At 37.6% G+C, this 17,075-nt stretch overlaps 1 protein-coding gene across 5 annotated transcripts in view; it reads left to right on the top strand.

The window, feature by feature from the left end:
- The window catches only part of LOC136238102 (uncharacterized), a 123,531-nt gene extending 113,936 nt beyond the window's left edge, over positions 1-9,595 (top strand). For 3 of the 5 annotated variants that reach the window (XR_010692753.1, XR_010692759.1, XR_010692763.1), the window contains 3 exons: positions 5,741-5,805; positions 5,865-6,029; positions 9,036-9,579. The gene's annotated coding sequence lies outside the window, so the exon portion shown is untranslated. Of the gene's footprint in view, positions 1-5,740; positions 5,806-5,864; positions 6,030-9,035 lie in introns of all 5 variants that reach the window. The other 2 variants (XR_010692761.1, XM_066028434.1) reach the window with 2 other exon arrangements.
- Positions 9,596-17,075: the final 7,480 nt, after the last annotated feature.

Here is a 17,075-nt window from a genome sequence, read left to right on the forward strand (position 1 = left end):
CAAGGTAATTTCTTCTAACTGATCTCTCTACAGGGTGATTTGTTTGTAGCTGAACTATCTACAAGGTAACTTCTTCTAGCTGATCTCTCTACAGGATGATTTGTTCGTAGCTGAATTCTGTACAGGTGATTTGTTTGCAGCTGAGCTCTTTACAGAATGGTTTCTTTGTAGCTGAACTCTCTACAAGGTAACTTTTCTAGCTGATGTCTCTACAAGGTAGCTAGTTTGTAGCTGAACTCTCTACATGGTGGTTTCTTTGTAACAGAACTTTCTACAAGGTGACTTCTTCTAGCTGATCTTTCAATAGGGTGATTTGTTTGTAGCTTCACTCTCTACAAGGTAACTTCTTCTAGCTGATCTCTCTACAGGGAGATTTGTTTGTAACTGAACTTTCTAAATGATGGTTTCTTTGTAGCTGAACTCTCTACAAGTTAACTTCTTCTAGTTGATCTCTCTGCAGGATGATTTGTTTGTAGCTGAATTCTGTACAGGTGATTTGTTTGCAGCTGAGCTCTTTACAGAATGGTTCTTTGTAGCTGAACTCTCTACAAGGTAACTTCTTCTAACTAATCTTTCTATGGGGCAATTTGTTTCTGGCAGAATTCTCTACAGGGTGATTTCTTTGCAGCTGAACTCTCTACATGGTGTTTTCTTTGTAGCTGAACTCTCTACAAGGTAGCTGATCTCCCTACAGGGTGATTTGTTCTTAGCTGAACGATCTACCAGGTAACTTCTTCTAGCTGATCTCTCTACAGGGAGATTTGTTTGTAGCTGAACTCTCTACAGGTGATTTGTTTGAAGCTGAACTCTCTAAATGATGGTTTCTTTGTAGCTGAACTCTCTACAAGTTAACTTCTTCTAGCTGATCTCTCTACATGGTGATTTGTTTGTAGTTGAACTATCTACAAGGTAACTTCTTCTAACTGATCTTTCTACAGGGCAATTTGTTCGTGGCATAATTTTATACAGGGTGATTTCTTTGCAGCTGAACTCTCTACATGGTGGTTTCTTTGTTGCTGAACTCTCTACAAGGTAACTTCTTCTAGCTGATCTCTCTACAGGGTGATTTGTTTGTAGCTGAACGATCTACAGTGTGATTTTTTTGTAGCTGACCTCTCTTCAGGGTGATTTGTTTCTAGCTGATCTCTCTACAGGGTGATTTTTTGTAGCTGACCTCTCTTCAGGGTGATTTGTTTCTAGCTGATTGCTCTACAGGTTGATTTGTTTGTAGATGAACTCTCTACAGGGTAATTTGCTTGTAGCTGAACTCCTTACTTTGTGTCTAGTTTGTAGCTGATCTCTCTACAGGGTGATTTGTTTGTAGCTGAACTCCTTACATTGTGTGTAGTTTCTAGCTGATCTCTCTACAGGGTGATTTGTTTGTAGCTGATCTCTCTACAAGTTGATTTGTGTGTATATAGCTGATCTCTCTGCAGGTTGATTTGTTTGTAGCCGATCTCTCTACAGGTAATCTGTTTGTAGCTGAACTCTCTATAAGGTGATTTGTTTGTAGCTGATCTCTCTGCAGGTTGATTTGTTTTAGCTGAACTCTCTACAGGGTGATTGCTTGTAGCTGAACTCCTTACATTGTGTCTAGTTTCTAGCTGATGTCTCTACAGGGTGATTTTTTGTAGCTGAACTCTCTTCAGGGTGATTTGTTTCTAGCTGATCTCTTCTACAGGTAGATTTGTATTCATTTGTTCATTGCTGATCGCTCTAAAGGTAATTGATTTGTTGCAGTTGAACACCCTGCAAAGTGTTTTGTTTGTAGCTGATCACTCTAAAGGGTAATTTGTTTGTAGCTGAACTCTCTCCACAGTGACTTGTGTGTAGCAGAATTCTGTGTAACTGAATTCTCTAGAGAGTGACTTAATTGTAGCTGAATTCTCTTAACAGTGCATGACTTGTTTATAGCTGAACTTTCTTCAGTGTGACTTGTAATGTTCTGGATCTCTATAGTGGTATATTTGCTTAACTCTCCACATGGTGACTGTCTTCTTGCTGAACTGTCTATAAGATTAACTGTTTGCAGCTGAACTCCCTACAGAATAACTTGTGATGTAATAAAATTCTATAATGGAGTAAATAAATTAGCCGAATGCTCTATTAAGGTGACTGTTCTATTAGAGTATCTCGATCTCGCATTTGCTACACGGAGTTGGCTTTCGAATCATAACTCAGTGGTTTGTAATCCGATTCTTCTGTACTACTGCAAGGACTTTCTATGAAGATTATTCCAGCTATACACTGATTTTTAGCTCATTGCTCTAAGCGGTTTGCCTAGTAGGCGTGAAAACTAATACTTTTTTTTTCATAAAAATCGATCGCGTAATTGTGACACAGGTTGGGTTTTGTGTCATATCTCCGTGGTCTTTATCTCGATTCCTTTCAAACCACCAAAAGGCACTCCTACGATGATTACTCCATCTACATAGCAATTTTCAACTCATTCCATGAAGCGGTTTACCCTGTAGGCGTGACAACAAATCGATCTTGTTTTACGCGAATAATCGGTCATAACTCCTGAACCATTCATCGGATTTGTACCAAATTTGATGCTAGGATTCGCCTTTGGACTCCCTTTCTGTGTGCCAAATTTCAAGGCGATCGGAGTACGCGTTTGCTTGTTATAGCAATTTTTGCAAGTGTGCGAAAAGACGAAGAAGAAGAAGAAGAAAAAAACGAAGAAAAAAAAACGAAACTTTGGCAGCTCGTATCTCGGAAATAGCTGGAGCGATTTCCTTCAAATTTGGAATGTAGACTCCCTTGGCTGGCGGGCAACTGTGTAGCAAATTTGGTTCCAATCAGATAAGTGATCACCGAGATACAAAGGTGTGAAAATGACGTTTTCGTTCTTCCTGTCAATATACTCACGGTGTGGCGCGCCGGCTTCTTGGGCCGCACGACACACTACCGTGTGTCTTGATATGTACATTTTCATAAATAAATAATGATTCTTTTTTAATAAATAATTTACATTATTTAATATATAATGCTCAAATGACAAGATAATTACTAGCATCTTCTCTGTTATGTGCCATTTGTTGTCCTGCTACACATTTTGGCACAAAACCTGAACTTTGAAATGCCATTTGTATCAAAATTTAGGTTTTTGATTACATTGCCAAAAAAGAAATGGAAATAATTTTCCTTGATATTGTTTACCCAAAAATGGCAAGATTTCTATAGTACTTTTCATTATTTATTAAACCATGAACATTATTTGTTAAACCATTAAATTCTTTACTTAATGTACCGTTAATCTTAACAAACCTTGCAATCAACATCTACAACAGGCTATACAGGGTTACATGAGGCTACACAGAGTTACATAAGGCTACATTGGGTTACATTAAAGCTACAAAGATTTATGATACTACACATGGTTACATGCGACTACGCTGGGTTACATTAAGCTACACTGGGTTACAGGATACTGCACAAGGTTGAATGAGGCTACACTGAGGCATTACAGAGGCTACACTGGGTTACATGAGGCTATACACAAGCTTAAATGAAGCTACACAGAGTTACCTGAGGCTACACAGGATTACATGAGGTTATACGCAGTGTTACATAAAGATACATTGGTTTGCATGAAGCTACACAAAGTTACATTGAGATAATTATATGAGGCTACACAATGTTACATGAGGCTACACTGGATGACATATATGAGGCTACACAGGGTTACATGAGACTACACTGGATTACATGAGGCTACACAGGGTTACATGAGGCTACAATGGGTCACATGAGGCTAAACTGTACTACATGAGGCTGCACAAATTTACATAGGGTTACATGAGACTACACAGAAGTTATACATAGGGTTACATGAAGCTACACAGGCTTACACGATGTTACATAGAGCTACAAAGAGTTACATGAGGCTACACAGAGTTACATGAGGCTATACATTGGGTTACTTGAGTCTACAATTGGTAACATGAGGCTACACAAGGTTGCATGAGACTGACATGTACAGTTACATAAGGCTACAAAGGGATAATTATATGAGGCTACACTAGATTACATGAGGCTACACAAAGTTAAATGGATTACATGAGGCTACACTAGGTTACATAAGGCTACACCAAGTTACATGAGCTGCACAGAGTTGCATGATACTACATTGGAGCCTCATGTAACCTTTTGTAAACCGAATGTAGCATCATGTACTTGTGTACAGCCTCATGTAACCCTTTGTAGCCTCTTTTAACCCTGTGTAGCCTCATGTAACCCAATGTCTCCTCATGTAAAATTTGTCTAGCCTCATGTAACCTAGTGTTTCCTCATGTAACCCAATGTAGCCTCATGTAAATCTGTGTAGCCTCGTGTAACCCAATGTCTCCTCATGTAACCTTGTCTAGCCTCATGTAACCTAGTGTTACCCCATGTAACCCAATGTATCCTCATGTATCCAGTCAGTAAGTCAAGTCATTAGGTTTAAGTCCTTGTAGGTTAGGTAATCCTAAGGCTGTAGCACATGTTGCTGTCAGACCTTCAGTGCTGGTCACTGTAAAGCGCTAATAATAAATAATAATAATATCCCTATATACAGCCTCATGTAACCTTGTGTAGCCTCATGTAACCCTGTGTACCCTCATTATATAACAATCCAGTGTAGCATCATGCAAAACTGTGTAGCCTCATATAATTATCCCAATATAAATTTGTGTAGCTCCATGTAACCCAATGTATCGTCATGTAACCCTGCGTATAACCTCATGTAACCTTATGTAGCCTCAGGTAACTCTGAGTAGCCTCAGGTAACTCTGTGTAGCTTCATGTAAGCTTGTGTAGCCTCATGTAATCCTCATGTAACCCATTGTAGCTTCATGTAACCCTGTAAAGCCTCATGTATCGTAGCCTCATGCAACCTTGTGCAGTATCATGTAACCCAGTGTAGCCACATGTAACCATGTGTAGCATCATGTAACTCTTTGTAGCTTTAATGTAACCCAGTGTAGCCTTATGTAACTCTGTGTAGCCTCATGTAATCTTGTGTAGCCTGTTGTAGATGTTGATTGCAAGGTTTGTTAAGATTAACGGTACATTAAGTAAAGAATTTAATGGTTTAACAAATAATGTTCATGGTTTAACAATTAATGTTCATGATTTAATAAATAATGAAAAGTACTATAGAAATCTTGCACATTTTTGGGTAAACAATATCAAGGAAAATTATTTCCATTTCTATTTTTGGCAATGTAATCAAAAACCTAAATTTTGATACAAATGGCATTTCAAAGTTCAGGTTTTGTGCCAAAATGTGCAACAGGACAACAAATGGCACATAATAGAGAAGATACTTGTCATTGTCTTGCCATTTGAGCATTATATATTAAATAATGTAAATTATTTATTAAAAAAGAGTCAATATTTATTTATGAAAATGTACATATGTATAAACCATGTACAGCAAGCATATATAACCTAGTTTTTTATACTTATTATATTGTTATAATTTTGATACAAACGGCACCCCATACTGGAATGGCACAATTTTTGGGCAACCAGTGTGAAGTCCAGTGGTACAAACATTGTATTATGACCAAGTTGTGATAGCGTACTTTTGTTTGACTAATGTCCTAATGTTCAGGTTTGCCTTACTTACCCAACAGTTATGTTATTCATTCACTTAGCCTGGGATATAATTTTTGTTCATTTTTATTATCCATGCTATTATTGATACAGCCCGGCATATTGATTTTTTGTACATTCTCTTTTAATTCAGTGCCTGCTGGATTGTGTCATCAGATATCGAAACAAGTGTTTTTGGTGTTGCGACCAATGTTCCAGGTCAGTTGCATGAGTGTTTAATTTAAGGTTAACTTCAGTGCCTGCTTATTCTTTTACAGGTCTCAGTATCGTCATGCTGACATAGAAGAAATCATCACTATTGTTGGAACTATTTTTAGTCAAGTCTTGATGTGATGTTGATTAACGTTCGCGTTGTTACACATTGTTGTATGTTTACCATATGGCAAGAAATTTTCATGGCCATCATGAAATTTGAATATTGTGTAAGTTGTGTGGAACAACCCCAACTCATACATGGTCACTGGCAAACCGTGAACCACATTCGAGCCACAACACCACCAACCGCATTCGAGCAATCCATTACAAAATTTTGTTGCACCATTTGTGTGTGCATAATACTTAATGAAAGCTACAACACAAGCTACATGGTAAACACTACATAGAGGTGGTAACCCCTAAAGGCTTGTTACCTTTTGTATTCACCTTATCGGCCTTTGTGGTTAATCTATTAAAAATTACATGTAAATAGAGAATTGAAGAGTATGCTTAAAGCACCTTCGCTAGTGATTTTGTTCTTCACACCATAAGACAACTGGTGATTTATAAACGCTCGCATTGGGGTGTGGCACTAAATGGAATTTAAAAGATTTCTGCTTAAAACGCCATCGCTAGGGAACTTACGGTTCAGCACGTTGTCACAACTTGTTTATCAGGCATTAGAGTTTGTGTCCACGTCGTGCCTTTAAAAGTTATTGTAGGGATTAGAGGTTTGATTGAAGAAAATACGCGTATAGGCAAACCAGGATTGGATAATGTCAGTGTTAGATGGACTATACAAACACGACTATGTTGACTGGTATAACGTGACAGTAGTTGTAACATAAGGTAGAGAAATAAAGTGAAATATGCCTATTTTTTATTTTGCGATGGTTACTTTTTTATTTTAGCGAGGTCGCAAGAAAACTATGATGATGATGATGACGACTCCTAAAGATTTTTTTATCACGTAACGCAATACAAATCTATTGAGAGATGTTGCGTAATCTAGGACTAATATTGCGAAACCGGCCCTACACGTAAATAACTCACAGTAGTGGCCGCGCATCTTTTAATTGGGCGTGCGCTTTGTAGTTTCTTGGCCGCGCGACTCACTACCGTGAGTCTCGATTATTATTATCAATTTTGTCAAAAGACCGGGTTGTACAAAAGGACAAGCCTGTAGGCGTACTTCCCACAAAAAGCACATACACACCAGAAATTACAAAAACAATGACATAAGCAAATACACCTGTAAAACAAAACTACTACAAGAACAAAAATAAATACTAACAAAACAAGAACATTAAGTACACAGAAGATTCAAAAAAGAAAATGACGGAGGGCTAAACGGAACAAGGGTGGCTGTTTAATTCGCAGGATGGTATGGGGTATGGTATTCCACAGAAATGGGCTGTTCACAAAGAAAGAGTAACGAAACGAATTGATAGACGATGTCACAGGCCGGAGAGATAGAGGGTGACACCTTGTGGGAGCTTGGGACAACTGAAAATGTTCACTAAATGGTAAGGAATTCCTGTGGTAGAGACTATCATGAATGCAACAAATAGTAAAGTAGTTGTGACGCTGTTGAATGGTAGGCCACTTTAATGCTTGGATGCATTCGTCAGAAGACTTACTCCAACAGTAAGATGAAGGAATCCACCTACTATTGAAAGCCCAACGGGCAGCTCTACGCTGAACAGATTCCAGAGCATTGATGTTTTTAGCAGTATGAGGATGCCAAACTGGACTGGCATATTCCATAACGGGGCGGACAATGCATTTGTAAGCAGTAGATTTAATGGATGAAGGAGCATTGAACAGGCAGTGGCGAAGAAAATTGAGTGCTTTAGTAGCTTTAGCTGAAACATATTTACAGTGTTCATTCCAGTTCAGCTTTGTGTCAACTATAATGCCTAGGTATCGAATTACAGGATGTTGACCACGTTTTCATGTGCATTTGCCTGTACTGATCTTCAAAGGATGAATGCAGCAAAATACTTTGAAAACCATTTATTAATTACAGTACTATAAATCAAACATTGAGATACAAGCAAGTGTTCATAATATAAAAAACTCTTGGTACAAGTAATGTATCTACTGTACATATACGGTGTAATTCTTCTATTCCCTGCACCATCGATAAAGTGAGAAACCACAGGCTTGTCTTGGATCCAAATGTATGTACAATTATAAAGTGAGATCAAGAAAAGATATCCTGCTATCAAGGTGTCCGGGTATCCTTTTTGAGGAGATCTGTTGTACCTATGTAGCCATGTATGTAACTTGAATAGTGTGGAGTGGGGCTATGTACGTATGTAAGTGCACTATGGTGGGATATGACTTAATAAAGTATGATGGTTCAACATCCACATGTTTCCACCTGTCTAATAAGGACCATTTTTTGGATTTGCTAGAAAGAGTTTATGCTTTGGTACTATATCCATTAATATTCAATTAGAAAAGTATAAATTTACCGTATCACATAATTGGTCTTTCAATACAGGTGGTCACTAATACAGGTTGCATTGTACCTAGACACCTTCACTCTGTAAGACAAACTTGGCATGACCTTGTTGTGAGTGGTTATTGGAGGTGTACACTCCCATACAGCAATAATAGGCTACAAAATTCCACTGCATACTACAACATAATTCATTATATCTCTTGAATCCCACCACAAAAAATTTATCAAACATAGACCATGACCCATTCATTATTAACAAAAAAAATTCAAAGAATTTCAAGCAGCGTTTTCCAAAATATAAAAGATTAAGGTTTTCATTACAGTACTTTTGAACCATAATTAAGTAGATATCCCATAATTTAGAGATCACTGGAAAGGGGTCAATCAACAGTCTTCCATCAGTGAAAAAAATTTTTTTTTAATATTTACACAGTGCAAAGTTACGGTCAATGTAACTAGAGATGGACCAATTTTTCATGAAATATATCAGAAACTATGGGGTGTATGGAGCTAAAAATTTGCATAAGCGATAAGCATCACAGGTACTACATACAAGCCAAGTTTTGTCAAAATCCAAGAGGTGACCCTAAATTTCTGATTGATTTGAAATGGAATGACTTGTATGTAAATTTTTTTGTAAAATGACACATCACTAGTATGTATACATACATGAGTATGTCACTGTGACCACTTATAATTGGTTTTGCCATACATACATGTAGTATTGTGTGTTGTGCGGGTATATATAACCTTATTTTTACAGGGGCTTCAAAAGAAACAACCCAATGCTCTCCGTAGCACATGCAAGAAACATAGAAAAGATTGCTGTTATTTTCTGTAATTTAGTAGCACATTTTACATGTAGATATGTATTAGTAGTTTTTGGATTAGAGTTCAAGCACATACATACTATAGGTGTGCACACATAAGTTTATAAGTTGTACAATTTATTTTTGGGGTTTTTTACTTTGGTCATTATTTAGTTGCAATGCACCAGAGGTTTTTCCCTGTTGTTATTATTTTAAAATATTATTTAAAATCTTGTTATTTTTTAAATAAAATTTTCATATTAAATATTGTAAAGAAATCCATTTATTCAAACTGTGAAGTGTTACTACTAATGATGCATCATAACTTTATATACCATTATTGCTTGGCCATGAAATTTATTAAATACTTAGGTAGCATTACAATACAGTTCATAGATATGAGATGTTTAGTGGCAGGGTGTAGTTTGTGCCCACATGCCCTATTTTCGCAGGCCCGGTCACATTTATGAAAAGTAAACTAGTGTAAAAATAATTTAAAAAAAATTAAAACATGGGAATAGAGATTGCTGAAAAAAGTAAAGAAACAAGGGTCAAACAAGCCAGCATGTTAAACACACAGAGATCTCTATTTGGACTAAAATAATCATTTATACAGAAGCATTCTCAGTACTTAACTGCCCCTAATTTATGGAGAAACTACTTAGTTTCTACCATATCCATTGAGTCCAAATAGAGATCTCTGTGTGTTTAACATGCTGGCATGTTTGTCTCTTGTTTCTTTACTTTTTCAACAATCTCTATTCCCATGCTTTAATTTTTTAAAATTATTTTTATTGTTGTTCTTTTTACAAAAATAAAACAAATGTGAAGAAGTATAGTTTTGCAGCAAGAGTGATAAATGACTGGAATGGTTTACCATCAGATATTTAATTGTTATGGCCACTGACACTAATTCATTTAAAACTTTGCTAGATGTTTATTGGTCTAATCGTAGATTTACCATAAGTAATTATAAGCTTTGCTTTTCAGAGCCACTAATAATAAAAGTTAAGAGTTGTTGCTATAGTAGAATTTCTAACAGGTGATGGGCCCAGGATGCCCAGGCTCTTTATCTATTGAACTTGTGTGAATTGCTTGAAATTGTTTTTGTGATTGAAGCATCATAGGCAGAGGTAAAATCTGTATCAATTGTTCCATTGAATGGGACTAACACTCCCACTTGGAGAGTACAATGTCGAATGGCATGCACTCATGAAAGACAACCTATGGGGCATTGCAAATGGAGCAGAACATTGAGTAGGGTGATGCTGACAAGTATGCAAAGCTTGTGGCAAGAAGTGACTGTGCTTTGGTACTTGTTGTTTTATCAGTTGAGCCTTCTCTCTTGTACCTTATTGGGGAGCCAGAAGATGCAGTTATAGTGTGGAAGAAATTGTCTGACCAATTTCAGAAAAAGACTTGGGCTAATAAATTGGAACTCTGACATAAGCTTTATGCATTTTGATTAAAGGAATGGGAATCAGTACAAGGGCACGTGAAAGCAATGACTGAAGTGTTTGATGCCCTTCCCATTGTTGGTGATCCTGTGTCTGAAGAAGACCGTGTGGTACATTTACTAGCTAACCTACCTGATTCTTTTGACATGTTGGTTACTGTTCTAGGGACAAATGAAAAGGTACCAAAACTGGAAACAGTCACAGAGTGGTTATTAAATGAAGAGTGATAAGCAAGACAAAAAGAGAAAGAAGGTGGGTACACCAGGGCACTGGAATCTCAAGCTAGAAGTAGTCAGAGTTCATTCAAGTGTCATTATTGTGGAAAGCCGTAAGCACAACTGTCACAAATTGGCTCTTGATCAAAAGGAGAATGAAAAACTTGATGTCAAGACAAAGAAGCAAGAGAGACACAATGTAAACAAAGTGACTCTGGAACAAGGAAGTAGTGCTAACAATGCTATTAAGGTTAGCTTCTTCAGAGTCAATTGTAAAGAGCAGTTGGATCGTTGACTCTGGGGCAGTGTTGTATGTAACATGTTACAAAATAATTATTACTTTTGTGGCATATATAACGAAATATGCTGTAAAAACCAATGATATAACTCAAGTTACTTTACTTACAAATGTAACACGTTACCTAAGTAATGAAGTTACTGTAACAAGTCTAATATTACATAATATTATTACTACAAGTAACAAAGTTACTAACCTCGTTGGTAATCCACTGAGTAACACCTAGCCACAACAAAGTAATGAAGCCAACTGAATGAAGCTTATTCACCAGCTTATTACTTAACAATAACCAAGATTTGCACATTGTTCAACAACGCAACCATGTCACATGATAAGGTGGCAGTTGCACATGTGAGCTTAAGGTTGTGGACACAAAGTAATCAAACAGTACGATAGTACTGTTTAAGTAGGGATCCGGGTGGATTTGGCGCGCGCCTCAAATTTCGATCCCTCAAAAATCATCCTAGAAATATCTCACACAGCAAATAAACCTTTTACTAAAGAGTCTTCAAGTTTCTAACTTTATTTCTAGCGTTATATATCAGGAAACGACTAGAAAAGTGCTGGAATTTTATTTCTAAAAAATCGCTAAAACAGAAATTTTCGTCTGCCTGCCAGCCTGCCTGCCTGCCTGACCACATTCGCAAGGCTACAGGCCAAACGAAGCAGCGAAGGATCACCATTCTTTGCTACAATATTTAACTCGCTGCTGGGATGTGCCTTTTCGGGTTCCGACGAGTGTCTGCCTTCTGCGCTTTGCCTTTCATTTTATCTTCAATTACGGATTGTCTTCTTCTTTTCCAGTCACGGAGGCGTTAATAATTCGTATCGACACTTTCCTTAGAGCAGCCGTATTCGGACGCCACAAAACTAATAACGGATTCCGTACTGTAAGGGCAAGTAGATGCCTGTATAGCAACACTTGCAAAGCGATCAAACAGCCTAGGGAAGTAAGAACACACTGCCACGCCCTTATCAATCAGAGCGCGCGCTCGTACTTAACGATCAGTGGACCACGCCCATTATTAATGGTCCAGCTGTAACTAATTGTAGAAAACAGGAGATAGAAACCCTGCATGCCTTTCAATTTAGTAATTGAGCAGCTTGCATAAAGCAGGCAGCAAGATCGAGATACTCTAATAGAGCAGTCAGTGCCAAAGATCAATAATAGCTATATACCTATACCAAAAAAAGTTAACAAACTAGTGAATTTAAAAAAAATTGTTAATTTAGAAATGGAAGTAGGGATCAAACGATAAAAACTACTGAAACAAGTGATTTGAATGATGGCAACTATTACAACATAGCTTTGTGGGGAAATCCCTACTTTGGCATTGAACATATATGGTGACGTGGTGAGATGCCAATGTAAGGGTTTCCCCACAAAGCTATGTTGTAATAGTTGCCATCATTCAAATCACTTGTTTCAGTAGTTTTTATCGCTTGATCCCTACTTCCATTTCTAAATTAACAATTTTTAAATTCACTAGTATAATATAGTTACTTTATTATATGGGTAATATGTAACTGTAACTATAAATAGTTCAGTTGCAAGTAGCTAATATGTATTATGTAACAAGTTACTTTTAAAACGTAATTGCCCCAACACTGCTCTGGGGCTACCTGTCATATGTGCAGCAATTTTTCACCTTCAAGAAGCCACAAGAAGACAGATTCTAGTTTGACAACTAGGCAGAATGTCTCATCATAATCAGTACCATATTTTAATTCTGAGAAATCTTGAGCAACTAGTCTTGCTCTGTATCATTCATTCAACCCTTCTGGTCTAGTTTTGACTTTGTATACCCATTTGCTTAACACAGTTTTTCTGTATTTGGATAGTTCAACCAGGTCCCACACTTTGTCATGATGCAATGACTTCATCTCAGCATCCATAGCTGCAGGAGCTGTCATACACTTTGACTTATTAGGAATGGCAATTGCTTCCTGAATAGCTTTACGTCCTTTTCATTTTGAATACTAGTGTTTGCTGTCACTCCATAGAAATCTAGATGTCGCCTTTCTTGTTCTGACCTTGGTTCAGCAGCTGGCTGATTTGTTGATTGTTCTTGGGTGGGTACTTGTAATCTATGTGTTACTACTTGCATGCAGAATGGCAGTATTTTGGCTTGAGTATAAAGTTTATTAAATGTTTTTACTGCTGAGTTCATTTCACTTCTAGTATGTAGTGTGTATGGGGAAATATTGGTTCAATGGTAGCAGTGCTTCATTTTAAGGAAAAGAATGTTTCAGCAATAAACTGATTCTACCAGCAGAAAAGTCACATGTACCACAAAATCCTTTGTCTCTAGGCCAGGGTGGTTTAGCTCAAATTAGTGAGAATGAGCACCCAAATATGTACAAAAAGAAGACTGCAAAGTTTATAAGACATTGAGCTTGTACAGGTGTGTAAAACTGTCACTACATACAAGTGCATAGCTATATGATAAAGTTAAGGACACAATACATGGCTACATGTCATACAAACTGATAGGAATATGAAGATACAAACACTGGATAATGCATTGAGATTTTCATTACACTGTGATTCCTTCTCAAAACCTACAGTACTGTATACCACACAAGTGTTTATATGGAGCGTCAATGATGTCTGCTCATTTCTATTACATCATTCCCTATGGGTACAGTGTATATAAATGTTGATTGTTTGTAATTCGGTCATTGAAAAGTTGTTAACGATGTCGCTAGTTATCCAGCAGAGTAGTGTTGCATTGTTCATTGTGTGGTGTCTCTGCTACTGCAACACTGCAGTGTCTCAGGAGAATGCGTGCTCCAGTTTCTGCAACAGTCTGGGAATGCTGGAATCTAACCCTGGAAAATCTTGTGATTACATCTACCAGACCAACAAGGCCAGCAGAAGAGTGTCTACTCACTACTGGATCCAAACTTCTACTGGTGTACACCAAGTCTACTGTGATATGGAACTGGAGTGTGGTGGACACAAGGGAGGTTGGATGAGGATAGCTGACCTTGATACCAGCAGGGGAGATGACTGTCCTACTGGATGGAGAAAGATTACAACTCCTGATAGCTCTACCTATCCATCAAAGGTTGCTTGTCAGTCACTAAATGGAAATTCTGGTTGTTTTCCTACCAGTTTTACGGTTAATGGTGCAAGTTATCACAAAATTTGTGGAAAAGTGCGAGGATACCAACGTTTTACCCCAGATGCATTTGCTCCTTCAGCAGGAGGTGACAAAAGTATAAATGATGTCTACGTTGATGGTTTATCCATTACACTTGGTGAAGATTGTAAGCATGTGTGGACTTATGCAGCAGGTGTCAGCAATGGAAGAGATCACCCATACCCAGCACACAACTGCCCCTGTTCTGATCTACCAGGTACACCTCCTCCTGCTTTTGTGAAGAATCATTATTATTGCGAGTCAGGGAATATTGGAATTCACAAGAGCTTGTACTTTACCAACGATCCACTTTGGGATGGTAGTGGATGCGTTGACAATAACAATTGCTGTGTTGATCCTTATTTGTCATGGTTTGTCTGACAGTTCCCTAAAGTTCAGCAAGATGATATTGAGATCAGGATATGTCACGACCAAGGTGTTGGTGATGAGGACATTATGGTCGAGATGGTACAGATGTTTGTGCAGTAAACATTCCCTATGGCCTCTTTTGCTGGACCTCATTATGGACTATACACACACACTGTATATACAGCCACTTTTTACACAGACAGTTTTGTACATCTTAACTTAGTATTATTTTGTACATGTATTATTTCACTTTTTACACACACAGTTTTGTACATCTTAACTTTCAGTATTATTTTGTACATGTATTATTTCAAAAAAACTATTTTTCTGCTTTGCTGTCAACATTTACACATCATTTAATATGCATGTCAGCTACTGTTTGACATCACTTCGCCCTGAAACATATTATACCTTTTCATCAACCATAGCAGCTACAACACACATCATGGACCTACCTTTGTCCCCCTTTGTGTCCCACCACTACCGCACAAGTGTTTATTGGTGGTAACTCGTGGCATGGCTTCAGTACTTTACTTTCTGTAGTGCACCTGCATTAATTGCAGAGGAACTTCTCATACTGTTCTTCATTTGTAATGCTGTTTAATGGGTGGAACTGAAGTGTAATGGCCACTTCGAAATTCATAGTTGGGGCACACATTTAACTATAATTTCCGTAGTGATTAGATTGATTGCAGAGGTACTTCTTATCCTGCTATTTGTATTGCTGTATAATGGGTGGAACATAGCTGAAAAAGAAGCAGAATGGTGACTGCACATTGCAGTCATTGACAATTGGAGTACTTGTTCAGTTGTGCAATTAATGTGACTGGCAAAATTCTGTTCATTGATGGTATAATAATGAATCACATTAAAATAAATAAGTGTAACAAAAATAACAATTGAGCATGGATAGGGCGGATTTGGTAGCATCGTGTATCAACGGGTCCAGCTGATCATCCAGACATGTATCAGGCTTCAACACTACTGTAAGGATTTATAGAACCTGGATCACAGATAAAAAAGTTATGAAACAAGGGGGGTCATCTACACCTGCAGATATACTAGTTCTTCAGTCATACGTAACTACTGTATTCTATTGACAAGATAAAGTGTTAGCTGCAGGTGTTGATGACCTCCCTTGTCCCATTGCTTTTTTCTGTGATCCCTACTCAAATATGAAATTTCTACAGTTGTAGATATACACAGAAAGCAATGAAGGAAAATCATCAATACCAGCAGCTACTGTATATTACGTATATAGGGCACTTTTAATTTCTACTTCGTATACAGCCTGTTTACATGACTGACTAAAGTAGGGATTAAATGTCCACTGCAAGTGAACGTGTAAATGACTTCTCTGGTTTCATTGCCTTTTATTTCTTTGATCCCTATTCAAGTGTCAAATTTCAAATTATTTTGTTTATTTACTTTTTAACATAATTCATTAATGTTATCTGTGCATGGGTCTTTGCAAGCTGTATCAAAGGAAAGAATGGTGCCAGATCCCTTATAATAAATAATTAATTGTGCAACTATACGCATGCCACAAGTATCATATTACTGAAATATGAAGTGGCTATTCTGCTTTGTTTTCAGCTACGCTCCACCCATTATAGTGAAGAACAGTACAAGAAGCACCTCCCAGGAGCACAACAAAATCAAAGCACTGAATCCATCACACACTACCAATACAGTACTGGTACAGTGGAGAAAGACATGGGACACAAAAAGGACAAAGGTTAGTCCATGATGCATGCATTGAAGCTGCTATGGTTGGTGAAAAGGTATGTCTTGGGTTGAAGCAGTGTTGAAAACCAAGTCGGCAGCTTAACAGCAGTTGAACTATACCTGGCTGGATGCATCAGTCAGCAGTCAGTTAGTAGAAAATTCAGTATTGCAAATCATAAAAACTTGTTGGAAGGGTTGTCTGAGGACTTTTATGGGCTTGGCTATGTTTACCCAATACTGCCAAGCTGTCATGAAGGAAACTTTTTGGGTGGTATTTTTTGGAAAGAAAGCCTAAACCTTTGTGGTCCCTACTTTACAGTACTACCACACCATATGACAGTACTACTGTAACAATAGCGTATGATATCCTTGCCACAACAATCACACCTAACCACAATGCAACAGGGCAAGTGAGGATAATGACAGTAGACTATCAATCCACTGAAACTGCAATCAAAGCCCTGATGGTGTGGTAATCACCTTCACAGCACACCCTGACTTGCAATGTCTTCTTCTACATTTTATGGCAGGAACATGACAAAGAGTCTCAAGATTGTAGCAATCTCTTTAGAAGGTACTAGGATCTTCTCAACCATCATGAAATGAAAAGGCAAGTGATACAGCCTCATACCACTAACTGCCCTGATGTTGTCTTGTCATCTGCTCAATGATTGATTGGTAGACAGTTAAGGAAAAGCTTCTACTAAATATTTTTCTTTAACAGCAATTTTTTATTCAGTTAGTTGTATTTCAGAAATCTATAAGAGACTCAGGAAGTAAA

Source organism: Dysidea avara, chromosome 1 (genome assembly GCF_963678975.1).
Source record: "Dysidea avara chromosome 1, odDysAvar1.4, whole genome shotgun sequence".
NCBI classification, from domain to species: Eukaryota; Metazoa; Porifera; class Demospongiae; order Dictyoceratida; family Dysideidae; genus Dysidea; species Dysidea avara.